General features: G+C 31.9%; 1 long non-coding RNA gene across 1 annotated transcript; it reads right to left on the bottom strand.

Annotated features, from left to right (window-relative positions):
• Positions 1–5,409: 5,409 nt before the first annotated feature.
• LOC127701933 (uncharacterized) lies at positions 5,410–13,582 on the bottom strand. The gene is made up of 4 exons (XR_007982256.1): positions 13,546–13,582; positions 7,936–8,006; positions 6,608–6,676; positions 5,410–5,794 (listed from the first exon to the last, which is right to left on the bottom strand). It is a non-coding gene; the product is annotated as an uncharacterized LOC127701933 (long non-coding RNA).
• Between the last annotated feature and the right edge of the window lie 4,601 nt (positions 13,583–18,183).

Here is an 18,183-nt window from a genome sequence, read left to right as displayed (position 1 = left end):
CTTTAAATATTCTTTTAAGTTGGTCGTCTCTAAGCTGCTTTTGCACTTGACAATCTGGTATTTTCAGGCTATACTAAAGTTTTTTTTTAAAGTTTTGTATTTTTGAAATAAACAACCAGCACATAGATAATTAAGGAACGCAGTCTAGTAAACGTACATTGTATAAGAAAAATTTCATCAGGACAATAATACAGATTGAATTCAAAGATTAAATAAAAGATGTTATTGTGCCTGTTTTTTTCAGATACAAAAGTTCAGATAGCATAAGAAGGAAAATATGCATCTTACAGTCATTGTTGTGGGATGAATCAGGTCGTCTGTATTCCCATTTGAATTGTTACATATTTTTTCATGTTGGGTCTTTTATAGCTTATCATAAGGTATGAGTTATGCACATTGTTGAAGACCGGATGGTGACCTTGTAGTTTACATCCTCTGGTGGTAAGTTGTCTCATTTGCAATCATACCACATCTTCTTCTTGTTTTATCTGTAGTATACGCCAAATACTCCATATTGTTGGAACATATTTACTTGTCCATGCAGTTTGAATAACACTTACACAATAAGCATATTTGGAGTTTCATATAACTTACTTCGAATTTTTGTTAGTAAGAAGCGTTTATCAAATCTTGGCTTTAGTACAACACACAATTTAAACAATTTTGTTGACTGAGATGATGGCTTAATACCGGTTTTATGTTTCAATTTGTTTATTCGGTTATCAAATACGTTTCTCGTGTTGTTAAACATTTCTGTGATGGAGCCTTACAGCTTGTTGTCCCAATAATAAGAATATAACAAAATACCATAGACATAAATTGCGCTGATTCCTATAATAATAATAATAATAATAATAATAATAATAATAATAATAATAATAATAATAATACTACTACTACAAATAATAATGATAATAATAATAAAAAAGTAAAAGATAATTTTATTATTATTATTAATATTAATATTATTGTTATTAGTATCATTATTATATAATTCAATAGTATTATTATTAATATTATTAATATTTTAACTTGGATATTAACGCAGTGTAAAAATAATTCTACAATGAAAACTAAAGGACAAGAAGATGGATGAATAAAAATGTGTTATTAGTAAATCGAAAATGTAATGAGAAAGTATAAACATGCACGTTAACGAAAAAAAATGTCCGGCCATACCAGTTGTTATCAATCATCAAATAAGGTTAATAGAAATCTGGTAATTTTAAGTTGTTAAATTTTACAGGATGCCAAATAAATAATATAAATCATCTTTAGAATACAATTAACCCAGCTGTTTTGTTTATCCCAGTTTGTTTTTTTGCAAACCATCGGGTTAAACCATTTATGATACAGTTAAATGTAAAACAAAACCGCTTATTGTATCTGAACTTCTTAGATGTAAAATTATACGCATTATAAATGACAATCACTGTTTAAACTCATCTCAGGTGTTCCGTTACAGGTATATCATATTCTGAACAAATCACATTCAATTGGAAATTACACCTGTAATGTAATATAATATACTGACATTCACATTTTAATGATACAAATGTAATACCAGAAAGTGCAACTGACAATGGAAACCGAACATTGTTAATAAAAACAATACCACTCAATATTGTCTTCAACAGCAATATGCATAGTGAAGAAAAACATTTTGATTTTATGTATTATATTAAAATATTGAAATTCGAATCCCGGCAAGGGAAGAACAAAATTTGCTTCTGCAAATTTGCAGATTTAACATTGTTGTGCCGATATTTAGAGTAATTATTAATATAATATGCGTTTTCAGCCGTGTATTACCTTCATTAGTCATCCAATAGATGTATCTGTCGTAGAGTTGTCACTTGTTTAGACGTACTTATATATATATATATATATATATATATATATATATATATATATATATTGTTAAAATATACTTTTTCACTTTTTGGGTCTTTTGGAAAATGTTGTTTGTGCTGTATTTCGACCCCTCTACCAAGAAATTTGTTTTGCATGCACACGTATAAAAATTGCGGTTTTTATCCAACGCAATCATAGGTTTGAACGTTGTTTTCAATTTAGACTTGTTTATATATATATATATATATATATATGTGTGTTTTATTGTCTCTTTAATAGTCGAGTATTGGTTTAACAAAATTCTGATTTAGACATGTGAATAAAACAAATACAGGAACAATTGATACTACCTCTTTCTTTATAATTGTTATTGGTTTATGTGGCTTGATGATAACATGTGCTTCATATAAATGAAAGTTTATTACTTGTATCATAGTCCACATTGCAGAAGACAGTGCAGTAACCTATGCAAACATTTGTGGTTTGAAAAATGTTGTTTCAATTGTTCTTTACATTACGCGAACAACCTAAATATAAAACGGGAAGATACAATAAGGTCATTTGTTTGGCCCCTTGAATTTAAAAATGTAGAATCAATATCAATCTACTGTAAAATAACATACGTCAGATGGTCACAACTAATTAGTTTGTAAGATATTGATATTTATATTTTCCTCAATTGAATATATTATATATCATAAGATAGCCTAGTTTTGAGATCTTGTCATTAAAATTTAGAAATTATCCAAGGTCTCAATTTCCAAAAAATATATTTGCTACAAGATGTCAATTTATATATCTTATAATACATATTATACAAAGATGCAAATGTGGGTAAAATATCTTTTCGTGTAAGACTTCTGTTGAGATCTACTTTTGACATCAAAGCTATGTGTATTATGGCCATTTTAGATACAATATGTTAATATCAACATGTTTTGCTCCTCAATTGTATTTTTCTTAACAAGGGGACTGAAAAAAATTATGGGCAATTAAAATGCCTTTCTTCTTCTTCTAGATGATAATATAGTAATATCTAAAAAAAAAAAAAAAAAACAGCTCACTAAGATATTTATCTTAGATTCGTTTACCTTTTTACAAAAAGAGGCGGAAAGCACCACGGGGACATTCAAAACTCATACGCGACAGAAACTGACAGCGCCAGCCAAACAATTATAAAGACGAAGATAGAAAAAACAAGTACACAAAACAATACATAGAAAAAAAAGACTGAGCAACCCAAAACCCCACGAAAAACTGGGGGTGATCTCAGATGCTCCGGAACTGCGGCATACGAAGATCATGTTCCACTTGTGGCACCCATCGTGTTACTAATAGTAGTAGTTCAGTGATGAGTATCATTCGAAAAAGAGGGCGAGATTGTGGTTGCGACAACAATTAGCTGGAACATATACGTGACCATCTGTGACAGAGATATTCCATAACGACCAATCAACTCGTGATGTCGTCCGTAAAACTCTCGAATGAATGACTTCAACTTAACCACTCGGAAACCTTAGTCCAATAGCTTCCTTGTAAGCAGTAACCCATCAAGAAAATTATGACAGTAACGCAAGCTCTTTAATATTGTATCAACTGGGAGATACAACCGTCAGCATTTACATGAAATGGACTTCTCCGTATTTTCATATTAGAAAACCTTACCAGGTATTCAAGGAAGAATCACAAATTGACAAAGTTTTGTCTTTGATGTCAAAACCTATTAGAGTGGGGATTTTGTTGATTGACATTGCAGAAAACAAACATAGTTCAATTGAGATCGGTGAGAAAGGGTTAATTTATGCTGCGTTCACACGTAATTCGAATTCGATTCGCATTAACTAATTCGAATTAGTTTAATTCGCATTCGAAACGTTTAACGTCCAAACGTAAATTCTAATTCGAATTGCAATGCGCGTCAAATTTGCTTTACTGTCCTAACGACGTTAACTTTTAATTCGTATAAACAAAAACGCATTTCTAATGCGAATTGGATAATGCGATTTAGCCAATTCGAATCAATTCGAATTAAAAAAGAAGAGTGTGTGAACGCGATTAGCGAATTCGATTCGCATTCGATTCGAATTCAATTCGAATTAAATGTACGTGTGAACGAGGCATAAAGTCGAATTTTGTGAATTAAACAGTTTGCCTGATATGTGTTTAGTGGATTACACGGATTGTTTATCTGAAGAATAGTATATAGGTAAAACCTAACAATAAGGGCTCTGTTTTTGAACCTTAAAGTCAGGATTTTAATGAAAAATAAAGTCGTTTTATCTCACGTGCACGATAACGTAATAAGCTTACCACTTATTACCGTAAAATGCATAGAGAACTCTTGTCCTGTTGAAGTATATCTACCGTGACTACTAAAGGAAGAGACCGATTTCATTGAGCCGTAACTCCTCTGAAACCATACAAAGTCGGAAATATTTGTGATATGACGTATAAATGTAGTGTTTTGTACTTCCTAAATTTGTCTTTGAAACAATCTTTTTTCCACAGAAAACGCCAATTTTTGAGAAAATATCCAAATTCGGAGACCGTTATCGATCCGCGTCTTATACGCTTTTGCGCATGCTCGGTCAACGTACTGCCCCGCAGAATTTAACTTTATATATAAATAATATAGGACAATGGTGTAGATTAAAAATTACACTATTCTAGGCCCTTTTGTTTTCCACATAATTTATATTACCAATAATTAACATGTTCTGGGTCGAATCCGATACCGATTCCAATAGTATATGTCACAAAATTACCTGATCCTTGTTACCTTATCTGTACGTTCCGCCTCTGTCAGGCGCATAACCAAACGGTGTATTCAGGATTTGCTATAAACACGGGTAATAATCACACCTGAACTTCGTATTATACAGGAAATAACTGTGCACCTTATAATCAGCGTGACTTTACCAAATGACAATACGAATTCTAAAAATCCAGGCTAAAAATAAGTCGTAGGTTCTTTAATTCAGTCATGGACCCGCGATGTCGCGGGTATGGTCTAGTATAAGATATCTCTTGCTCTTTGAAAAAGTTCATGATAATTTTCTTCATCGATTGTCCAGTGGAAACTAATAATATAAAACACTGAATGTTGGATGGATAATCGCAGGATCATTGTGTGATTTATAGTTTTGGACGGCAATAATTCCCGATGGAGACGATTTGTGTCGTAGATTTTCCTGTCTTTTAGGGATATTTGATTTTTTATTAAACATTCGCTTAGCATAAATGACAGAACATTATTTCAATGTGATGACATAGGCGATGTTCTGCTCTCTTCCATTGCATTTGTAATGTCATCCAAGGGATGCTTTCGATCCGAGAAAAACAAAACAGTCCTATTTTAGATCAAAACAGGAATAGGATAGCCATACATTTTCCTCCGAAATTAACGCCGTTGTGATCATTAATGTCATTATCTTTATTTTTAACTTAATGCAAATTACCAATGTATATATGTTACAATTTAATTATAATAAATTTGCTAATTACAATGAATAAATTAAAGTGAAAATAAACCACTAGTTTTTTTAAATTGCAGCTACAGTCATTTATTTTAAATCGCATTGATATTGTACTAAGGAGTAAAGTTTTATCCTTAAATTACACCTGTTATTTATTGTTTAATTTGTTCTGTGAAATATAAGACATAACCATACCACGTGATCAGTAAACTAATCTAATAAAACATTTGTAACGTTTGATGTATCCCATTAAAATTAACAAAATAGTTTAATGATGTCAAAATAACAACCAGTTAAGGAGATACGTATCCACCTTTTGTTTTGAAAGACGATTATCTCCCAAACTATCAAATCTACCTTTTTGACATGGGTCGAACTTTAATTCAAATGTGACTTTGACGGGGTATCTGACAGGACTTCGTGTTATCAAAGCATATGGACCACACAATTAGCATCTAGTTCATCTGCAAAAGAATATGTTTTCTGCATATTGAATTAATTGAAGTTGTAACAGACCCTTACAATAGTGATCTTATCGCTTTGGCTTATTTTCCAATGTTACTGGTTTGAACAAAGGCGTTCATGTTCGGATGACATTCATCTATACCGTGCTATTGTACTTCTGTAGTGTACTTTTGTATAGCCAAAAATGGCAGTATACAGACTATTGTTATGAAGTGTTGTTGCAGATTTTATCACGGTCTTATCTCTTTGTGTTTACATATGTCTTAAGATTACTCTTGTGTTTTAAAGTTTGTCATCAAAAGCTTAGCCGTAGCGATCTGAATAATTTACGCGATTAAGTTTTCAAATAATCTTGTCATATCAAAGACTGTTATCATCGCGAATGTTTTTGCCAACACAAGGTGGCTGATTCTTATGATATTTTTGTATGTATGACGTGGAGTGTTTTGATCAATTAAAATATAATTGCTGGTGATTTTAATACAAAATCGTTCCAAAGAATGCTTCATTCCTGCTGCGATAACTCATCAACGTTTAAATACATGCTTACTGTTGTTAGCTTTTGAATTCTTGGTGTTTTAGCTATGTATCAAAATATGTAAAGCTGTATCGAAATCATCTATTTACTCACAAAACATAGCAATAAATGTACGAATAAAATCATCATCAATTCTCACTGTGGTCTATACTTAAAGATTTAATATGTAATATACACAAATACCATGTCCATTTGTCTAACGATACAGACAATTTATTACAGCAATATATTGTAAATATGACTCTGTGAAATTTAGTAGTTGCACTGTCATTACCTTATAACTGTAGTATAGAAATACGCCGTGATGTTTAAGTGCTTATTTCTCCCATTTCTATGTTAAATCCTACAAAATATGACTATTTTATAAGCAGCATGATGTCTAGTTTTCATACCGTATAAAATCATTTTTGTTAGTGGTCCTTTAAGTATTATCCATAAAGTCATTGTCAAAATGGCCATTTTTAAAGTCAATGAAATATTTTTTGTTAGATTGCTTACAGCTGCTTTTTATTACTTAGTAAATTCAAATTTTTGGCATTCTCTTCAACCAAATGTCCTATACATTAATAAGGTATCCTCACTATTTTTGAATTGTACATCTGTGTTCTACTAATGAATATTTGGTACTAAGTTTTACTTGATTAGCTCTCATAATAACCTTTCAACCCTGAACATACTGATTAACTGATGTGCAAATTCCTGTGCTTGTTCTGTTATATACATGTACATGAATATGGGTTAAAAATAAACGATCTGTAACATCTATACTGCCAACTACTATAATGTACAGGCTATTTCTCATAAAAAGAGAAGAGATGGGATATACTTATAGGAGCCAGCAACCCAAAGATGAAAATAACCAAAAGCAGTCTATAGGAATCTGATGTTCAGTAGTTGTCGTTTGTTGATGTGGTTCATAAGTGTTTCTCGTTTCTCGTTTTTCATATAGATTAGACTGTTGGTTTTCCGGTTTGAATGGTTTTACATTAGTCCTTTGTAGCTTGCTGTTCGCTGTGAGCCAAGGCTCCGTGTTGAAGACCGTACTTTGACCTATAATGGTTTACTTTTATAATTTTGACTTGGATGGAGAGTTGTCTCATTGGCACTCATACCACATCTTCTTGTTTTATCTATATAGTTCAACATACAATTTTTAACAATTTACAGGTGTCTATAAATATATGTAAATGTCTAAATATTTGATTAACTTTCATATTAACCTATTTAACGGAAGGGGGTTGAGTTCCGCAAAACTGTTCACATTTGCAATTGTACAAAGGCAGGAAGTTAGCTCAAAAGGTTCTTTGGACAAGTTGATCATTGCAGATCTTCGATGTTTCTATTAAATTTATTAACAACTTTTTAGACCAGAGCAATTTAGAGCTTTCCATATTGCATTTAACTTTTCGATGGTTAAAAACTGTATGTAGATCTTAAGATGCCATTTTCTCGTTCTCACATATCATTTTCTCAATTTATACGTATGCTTGTTAATACCTGCTGATGCAATGACGAATACACCACGTGATCGCCAGAATCTTACTTTTAGTCATGACTATTATTTACTTAATAAAGAAGTACTATCAAATACATGTATACAACCTGTACATGTAGGAGCCTAATTTTTGTGCTGATCAATATTTAAAATGTCTTGGATATCTGGAAAAGAAAATCTGAAAAGAAAATAAGAACAATTACCCGTCAGATACCAAAAGGGCAACTCCTTATATATATGCATGTAGGCCGTCGAACGGCCTTTATTAATAAGCAAAAAAGTCTAGTAGGATATAAAAGGCCCCGGCATGCAAACAGATGTGAAACAATTCAACTCTAACCCGAATAATTCAGTCGTTATATTCCACTGCTCTGCGATGGCTACATTAACGCCTGAAGGCCTAGTCAATGAAAAATCGTCAAAAAATCATTCGGAAATAGCTCGGGATTTACCTAACTCGATAACATTTAGCTATTAGCTGATTGGCTCTCTCTCGCAGAGAGCACCAATCAAAATCCTGGATTTGTGACGCGTTTTTATCGTATAAAGAGTTCAGGCCCTCGCGAGTGGGAGAGTCGATCACGGGGAGGGACTGAATTATTCGGGTTAATTCAACCCTATGGCTTGATTTATGCTTAAAACAATCAACGAAAAACGAATATACATCTGTATATGGCAGACAGCAATCAACGTTATATGAGTTCTCACAGAAAGTGAGTAATATTCATGAATAGATCAAAGAGTTTGCGTACCGGAAAAAAGTCTATGTTGCTGTTTTATTGTTGTTGATAGTTGTACTGTAGGGAATGGCTTTCACTATATTAACAACACATGATCGAGAAAGGAATGGGAAGGGTGGTTTGAATTAAAAAAAAAAACAATACTTAACAAACAAAAACATTGATGTGTTGTGCTTTAACCCTTTTTAAAATATATGCATTCAGTTATTGTCGTTGGTGGTTGACTGCTATATTTCTTTTTCGTTTATTATTTTCAGCATAAATCAGGTTGTTGGTTTTCTCATTACATTTGTTTAAAAATGTGTCATTTTTGCTTGCTATACGGTATAGGCTTTGCTCATGGTTGAAGGCCGTATTATTACATACAGTAGTTTACATCACCGACCTTTTTGCTCAGATAGATGGTTGTCTTCTTGGCAATCATGCCACATCTTGTTTTTTATATTATGGATTGATGCTAAAATATAAAATACAAGAACAGATTACCTATAACCTTGACTACTAAGTCTATTAGCCAAAAAAAAATTTGTTTGCTTTGTGAAAAGGGTATCCAAGTAATAAATTATAGTAGTAGTTTAGACCAATTTTTTCAATTAGATGTCTATATCCCTGCTGTAAAAATAAGTCATTTTAATACATAAAAATGACAACAAAGTTTCCAAAAATTTAAGACAGACAATACACCAACCGACCCTCCGAGGAAAAGATGTGAAAAAAACGAAAAAAAAAACAAAGTACGATAGCAATGTGTTCACACATACACAATCATTTTGTTACATGCAGTCTTTGAGTGTCTAGTGTATTCTTATCGTTGTTTATATTTACATATTATGCTATAATTGCTTGTATAAAATAAGGATTTTAAAATGTTTTTCTTTTAAATCATTCTTACAGTGTGAATTGCATCCGAAAGTAACGCAATATACTGTTAGCCTGGCATCCTGGTTAAACCTTCTCTTCGCGTCAGTCTACTGTCGAGCAGTGTGTCAGGATCCCATTCTAAATAGACCGTATGCGTCTTCAATCTATTTATACGCTCTTCTTTTCAAACATTTGTTTGGTACATATATATATGAATACTAAGAATATCTACTGTTATCAGAGGAGCATATCAAAACTTGTAAATTGATTTGATGAAAATAACTTTATTTGAATTAAAAACACATAAAACAAACTATGGCTTCATGAGAAATCCGTTAACTATTATTGTTTGTACAATTGAGAATATTTAATATGTAATTAATTATATTAATTTCTACTAATAATTTATGACATAGATATAACAACATTATCCATTTCTAATTAAAATTGCATTGATTTATCATAACCACAAACTAAAACCAAGGACAACTTCTTATACATCAGCGTTATCTTGTAAATCTCGTAATCACGAGATCTGACGATATGTCTGTTTAAAGCGATTTATTGATGTACAACCATTTAAATTTCAATTGTGTGAAAATTCAGGTTGTCAATGTCGTTTAGACTGATAACGAATCGTCCTCAATTAATTATTTAATTTTAATTGTCTTCTATACGAACGCTTGGTTATCAACATCAAACAAATTAATGTTAACAATAAACTTTTAATTGTAAAGCCATTTAATGTTTGTTGTTCCTCGATGATAGGTATCTTGTAGATAAAAGAACGTGTTTAATTCACATGGGTGCTTACAGAGATTTTAAATGGATGCTGCTTTGTCTCCAAAGTGTTATTAATCTAGAGTTGTACCCCTTGACAATACAAGGTTAAAGCATCGACACGAAACAATGGTCATTTGATATCTAAATGAAATTTGAGAGGGGATATCTACATGTTAACATGTTTTAACTATTTTGGAGGATTAATCATAGGTGTAAACATGCTTAATCAAGCTACAGCGAAGAAGTAATGGGACAATGAGGTTAAATTAAGCTCCGAGTGTTGCATTATGAAAAGGTAACAAATGTGCTAAATTTAAAGCTATATAATATTCTAAAACAAATCATGTCCGTATTGCTTGTTTTGGTGAGGGGGGAAATATCTTCAAACGAAACATTCGACAATTAACTGTCATGGTCCTGACTCTGTAAATGCTCTTTGGAATAAAGCAATGGGTTGAACCAAGTTTTAAAGCAATATTTAGAATATATACGGTAGCCTTTACTGCTATATGTGATGTGTCGGTTCTGTGTGTCTGTCTTAGACCAGAATCATCCAAAACAATCATAATATAGACCTGAGAACGATTTAATGCTTCATATATTGGATTGCAACTGAAGACTGTATGTTTGTTAGCGAGAATTTGCTTGGTTCTTGTTTTTTTTGGGGGGGGAGTGGGGTTACTGTCTCATTGACGTTTAACCAGCATCGTCTTTCATTTATTACACAGGCTTTACTAAAGCATTAAGTGCTTTGAAAGAAATAAAGTATAAAGAAAAAAATACTACACGGTCCAAAGTTTGCTCGGTTTGTTAAAAAATGAATTCGGTCGACACTAAATATTCTAAATGGGAAATATCGTATTATTAATCAGTACTTAATTTTATTAGTTTATCATCGCCCAATCTTTTCTTAGCTGTTCATCGTACAACGTATTCAAAACAGAAGGAAACATTGCTTACATAAAACAAAGATCAGAGGAGAACTAAGTTTTATTATACATATTGAGTGTTTTGATTTCTCTTCCTTGGGTCAAAGTAAAGTATATATTATGAGAAACAACTTTTGATCATCAAAAATCTTGTCGACCTGATGTCAACCTGTCAGTTAAACAGCTTTAACGAGGCTGATCTAGATCAGGTGTTAATTATGATAAATAGTATCATAAAAGTCTTAATACCGACAAGATTTAGACAATTATCCCTAATATTCGTTTAGTTGGCAACTTTTGATAGATTGTTAAACTTAAGGCATTGGTGACCTAAGATCATACATTCAGGTAAATAAGCCTGGGTCCTTTTTAATTAGAACTGAGGACAGGGGACTCTTTTAAAATATTTACTTTCATTATGTTGATATTGTTTGTTTTTATTTTGTTATGTTGTGTCACATGCTACAAATGTATGGTGTAATGGCAATACAGATTTGATTTAAATTGAATTGGTAACCTAAAAGGTGAATAAATTCAATGCTCGGATTACACTTTAATGTGTTATTTTTGTTTTTGTTTTTGATTATAAGGGATATAAACATGAAACAGAATATTTTCAACCTTTTCCTGGAAGTATCATTTTCATTCCAATATAGCAATCGACCTACTTTTACTTCGGCAAAGTTTATTTAATGTTTATGGGAAGTATAAACATGTATTTTAAATGTGCCATGGAACTATACTCAAGATTAGTAAAATTTAAAGAAACTTAAAAAAGAAACAAACAAATAAATAAGTTTGCAATCCAATTTTAAAAATGACTCATTTTTTTCTCAGTTATAATATATGTTACAGACGACGACTCGCTTATCGTTAGAACAAGTTTTAAATAGATTAAATGAACAGCAGAAACATTATTTATTTATTCTTAAATTAATATTTATTAAGTTTTCTGATTTATATGAGTAATGAGATTTTAGTTAGTTGTTTTTCATTAAATATGTTACACCATTAGGAAGGTTTTGTGTAGTTCATTCTTATAGCACTTATTCAAATGTAAATTTTGATAGAATTTCATTGTACATTAGATATCAAACAATATTTTTTATCTGTAAGACTAATTCTTCGGACTGACATTTCTATTGTATACCATAAGGGGATTTTGGTTCCACATGGAATTAATTGAAATGGAACAGTATAAGGTCATAACCTTGAATAAAGGCAAGCGTTAAATTTCATACAAAATGTTGTTTATTTAAAACATTTGCGTATAACTTAAAGAAGAAAATTAAGAAAACCGAAAGATATAACACGTAACTGGCATTCACATTATTGCTTATTTAGTAGACGCTGAAATTAAAGATACACCATAATCTATGCTTGATGAAAATATAAACCCCTTTGTGAAATTCTCATTTAATTATTACTAGTGCCTTTGTCACCCCAAACAATACTTTGATACGACATTTGTATCATTGATGTACTCATGTTATTGTTATCTTTTATACTGGGTTTCGTGAAGTGTTTGCCTGCTTTACATTGTACGTTCATTTTGTACATTTTTGTTGTTCCACTGATTAATCCTTCAATCTAGAATATGTCTCACAGGGGAAAACAACCCCGGACTCCTATTCTGTTCTAAATAATGATCAAAGAGTGGCTCTTATATACGTCATTTAGAACTATATGTTCTTGATTTTGACAGTTCTAGTCTAGAACATGCAGATTTGAACAGTTCTACCGTAGACAGATCCTGGCAGTTCTACTCAAAAGCAGTTTTGAGACAGTTCCGCACTATAACATATTCTGACATTTTGTTTACCTATAGAATAGTTATAAGTGAAAACTGTTCTATGTAGAGTATAACTGTTCTTTCACATAGAACAATTCTATGACAGATTATTATTACTGTAAATATCACCTTTAGCATCTGCTTTGCACTGGTTTAAAATGCTTTATCTTGCAAATTTATGTCGTCTGAATATTCGAATAGATCACACTTTTATGTTTATATTTTGTATAAATCTCACTGATGTCTTTATAATCTAAAGGGTACCTTTGCACCCTTTGATTTGTATATATATATATTAAACATACTACGAATTACTTGTTCAAGTAAAACAGCGGAGTCACGTAACAAACGACAGTGAAAGAGAAACTAATGGTTGGTGTAAGTTAGGGCTATCAATTGCAACCTCCGTACTAATGACATTACATATAAATATACACAAATTACATTGCACAAACATGGTTACGGGTCAAATTCCCTGTCGGAAATCGACATTTAACATACATTATATGTTCCCAATTTATACCTTTTTATTTCTTTAAACTCATCCTAGCATATTTTAGCTCATTATATGTTATTTTAACAGGTGTACTGTGAAAAACATATTTGTCCTACCTGAATTTATTAAATACGTCTTTCACCTTAATACTTCCTACATGATAAGTGCTCGACCGCTTAGATATATAAAATATGTCGGTGGTCGCTTAATGACAGAAAATTTAAGTTTGTGAATCCATCGTAGCAGGTGCTACATTGCTGTGTATATTAGCTGTACACATATAAGAAAGTGTCTGTGACATATATATTTTCATCCATCTTTAAAAGAAAAGGAAGAGCAAGTGTAACGATAAAAAATATACAGATTTTTTTTCAATCTGCAAAAGTGCATTGTTTTATGTTTTTAAAGGACTCTTGCCGTAATATATAATGGTTATTTTATATTTCTTTGAGTTTTAGATTGTCCGTTTTTGTACTTGTTTTATGGTGTTTTTTTTGTTTTTGTTTTTGTGCATTGGTTTAAACAGTGAAATACTTAGTGGTATCAATAGTAAACGAATTTCGATCTGAAAACGGCCATTTTGATCTGAAACGGCCATTTTGATCTGAAACGGTCATTTTGATCTGAACATGCAGTTCTTTAAAGACCGAAAAACATATTATTCAGTTCATTTTCAGTCATTCCGTCAATTTTCAGATCTATAAACTGCGGTAAATTCAGTACTGTTCAGACAATTCGTTCAATCAAAAGCTGTTCAGTCTATGTTCAGATTCTTCAGTAGTTATTTACCTGTATACATCAACATCAAACTAACTTGTTTGAAAAGCTACTGAACAGTATTGAATTGACTGCAAGCAAATTGTATGAACAGTACTGAATTGACTGCAAGCGAATTGCCTGAACAGTACTGAATTTACCGCAATGGATAAGTCTTGTTCAAACTTTTCAAATGAAATCAAAATGACCGTTTCAGATCGAAATCGGTTTTAATGTACTGTCATTGTAAATGTAGATTCGTAATTAAAATCAATAAATTTTTACAAAATGATATTCCATTTGAATATATGCTGACCTGTTGGTGTTAAGTGTGGTCTGTTGTATACATGTACTATATTTTGGTAATTCATGTTATCCTTTTATCATCATTATTTTGAGTTGGTTTAGTGTTTAACGGTACTCTGGAGATTTGTATTGAGACAACTATTTTCTCAAATTGAATAAAGGATAGATAACTTTATGTGATGTTGTTTATGGTGTTGTAATTATGGTTTGATGCACGAATAAAAGAAATTTTTGGTATGTGTCAACGAAACAGCTACCCAACGACACAAATAACACCACAATACATTTAGAGGACAACTTACAAATTTCAACAAAAGACCGCTGTCTTTACAGTATATTAAGTTTACAAAGAGCTGCCATCAACATCCAGTTATCAGAATAAAAAAAAACATTTGGATATGACGTAAGATAACCGACTTGAGACAGGTACATGTGCCATGCAGGTGAAAGTTGACAATTCAAACTCTATTTTTAACACCAACCAGTAGACAAATGGTACTTGAAAGAACACACGATAACAATAAATATACAGGGAAAACACTCAAATTCAAAATAAAAGTAAAATAAACAACAACAACAAAAAAACAGAAGAAAAAAAAAACAAACAACAAAATCAACAATAAACTGTATTATACATTAAAAAGAATGCTCGTAGTCACAGAAAGCAAGTTCAAAGGGAAATAACCCACTGACATTCCTTTACTGTAATATTGGTGCCTGCAATTCATATAACAACCGTTTTGTTCGTATGCGTCGAGATATTAAAGCTTTCACTTGATAAATGGATACTCAGAACTTTTGATAGAAATGCTTGTTACACTTTTAACATCGCTGACAATCCAACAGATCCATCACGTCTCATGTCATACAATGAAAGCTCTTTTTTTTCTTTTTTTAAAGATTTTCAACTTTGTATATTATGAAAGTATAATTCACCAGGTTCCTTGTGCACTACTATCTTTAGCTTTACACCGTATAACTTTCCTTTAAATTTATAATTTATTGGCGACTTCCCGTGTAAATAGCTTCTGGTATAATAAGAAGATAATATATGAAAGGTCAGTGTTGACTGACACATTTACTACCAATTAACAAATGAGACGTTGGTTTAGGTGTTGGGGGTCATTTTTTATCCAAATGCTGACAAACTCCTATATTATCTTGTAAAACAATTATTTTGACGCCTAAGTTCAAAAGTTTTCTGGCATATAAACGATTATTATTAGACAAAAGAAAAATGTAAAATGTCCATACTCAGCTGTGTCCATCTCAGGCTTCGTGTTTTATTTATTTATTATGACAATCCGAAGTGTTGGTTTGTCAAAAAGTGTGAAATTTCATACTTATCTTGGTTAAAATGAACTATAATCTTGTATACCTCGTAACATTTTATTGTATACAAGACGTGAACAGGTGTGTTATGTGTCAACTCATTATTTGTTCGTTTATATAAAATAACAATAATTCTTACTTTAAATTTTTGTGACAAATCGGTGTATTTAAAAGAGATACATTGTTATGATACTTGGGCCAACAACTTGTACATGTCGTTTATTCAACAATATCTACAACTGATAGAAAGATCATCTTTGTTCGTTTTAGAACCTTCAAAAGAACCTTTACTAAATTCGTGGGATAATACAAACATGCATGTGCAATATTATAATCTGTTTGAACTAAATTAAAACATATAACTAAATAATATGTATTTTTATACAGTTATGAACTCTCATGAGTCACAAAATGGCTGTTATTACTAATATTTTGGCACTTTAAAGGGTCACACTTTACCCTACTGTTTTTTCACGTATTTACATTAAATCCGTTGGATGTGTACTGATCGATATTTTAGTCTGGGAATCATGGTTTATTTATTAGTCGGGAATGGCTTTGAATTAGCTTCAGGAACGATGAGTACTAATAGATTGGTAATGTTTTTTCTTTTTGTTACGATTTTTGATGTGCTTCGTGCCCATCTGCTTTCCAATAAATATTTACGTATTGTTCTTTTTTGTGCTCAGACACCACTGTCACAAGTCAGAAGCCGGTTACTCAGTGGTTGTAGTTAGCATTGATCAAGTCGTTGGTTTTCTCTTTTTAATTGTTTCACGGTCCAATGGCCAAGGTAGTCCTCATTTCAGACTATCCGGCAGGTGTTCTTTAGGTCCTGTTAAATAAAATAGACAAAAATGGAAGGGTGCACGTGACCAGAAAAAAAACCCCAAATACGTTCCGATTTCCGTACGAAACAGTATATCAGGTTTCTGGAATAATCTTTATCAGGTCGAGGCCAACACGTTTGTTAGCATTTAAATGGGGGAAAACCCAGAAAAAACAAAATCGCCTGAGGTCTAAGCGTATCAGTTATGTTATTCTTCCTTTAATCGTGGTAGGTCCATGGTGCACCAAAGGGATCTGAGTGTGTTCCTAGAACAGATGACAACACAATTGTACTAGTAATAGTTCCTCGTTTAAAGTGTCTGCACGTGTTTGCATGTCAATGATTAATTGGAAACCCGAAATAATTCACTAACATTAAGTACAAAATGAAGATTCTGAGAAAGATTCATTATTTTTTTATTGGGGAGGACAACCAGATACAAGTGAGGATACATGTATGACAAAGGCAATGTCAGGCAAAACCCCCAATTCTTTTTGATCAAGAAATTAAATAGAAGGTGCAAAATAACATTAAGTAAATAATATCCTGCTTGATATCATATTTGCCAGTCGCTGAAAAAAGACAGACTAAACGGCGGGATTTCTCTTATTTAGTACAATGTGCAATATAAGTTAAGGCTAGAGTAAAGATAGAGAGAGCATCTCACGTTACGCCTTATACAGTTTAGCTTGCAACTATATTCTTTTATTTCATTAATCTTGCAGAATCGGTACATGGAATCATTTCTTCAGATTTGCTTTGAAATCTTTCTCAATAAAAACATTTGTCCCAGAACGAACGAATCGAAGCATTTTACCTGAAGGCAATTGAACGATGGCGACTTTGCATCATCAATATAGTTCTAAAAGGTCACATAATTGTTAGTTAAAAACAAATTCTTTGGTAAAAATTAAATTCGAACTGAGAATATGGGAGTCAATATGGAAACTGGATTTCATCATTGTTTTGATGACAGTATTTTCAGAAGTTTTTAATAAAGTTATTCCATGGATCATTGTCATGTCATACTAGACATACTGTATAGATTTAATGCAATATTCAAACATAGTAAATTCATAACGTGGTAGAAGAGAGGCGGAAAATACCAAAGGGATATTCAAACTCATGAGAGGCGGAAGATACCAAAGGGATATTCAAACTCATGAGAGGCGGAAAATACCAAAGGGATATTCAAACTCATGAGAGGCGGAAAATACAAAAAAGGGATATTCAAACTCATGAGAGGCGGAAAATACCAAAGGGATATTCAAACTCATGAGAGGCGGATGTAACCAAAGGGATATTCAAACTCATGAGAGGCGGAAGATACCAAAGGGATATTCAAACTCATGAGAGGCGGAAGCTAGATACCAAAGGGATATTCAAACTCATAAGTCGAAAAACGACCAGACAATGCCGAGACCTACCGAAAACATTATGGTCGATAGGACGATATAAAAGCAATGCAATGACGCGTTACAGAAATATAAAAAAACTTGGCCCTTTCTCATGTAAACTATATGTTTTATAT

Source organism: Mytilus californianus, unplaced genomic scaffold, assembly GCF_021869535.1.
Source record: "Mytilus californianus isolate M0D057914Y unplaced genomic scaffold, xbMytCali1.0.p SCAF_5, whole genome shotgun sequence".
NCBI lineage: Eukaryota > Metazoa > Mollusca > Bivalvia > Mytilida > Mytilidae > Mytilus > Mytilus californianus.
This window is presented reverse-complemented; position numbering and strand designations above follow the sequence as displayed.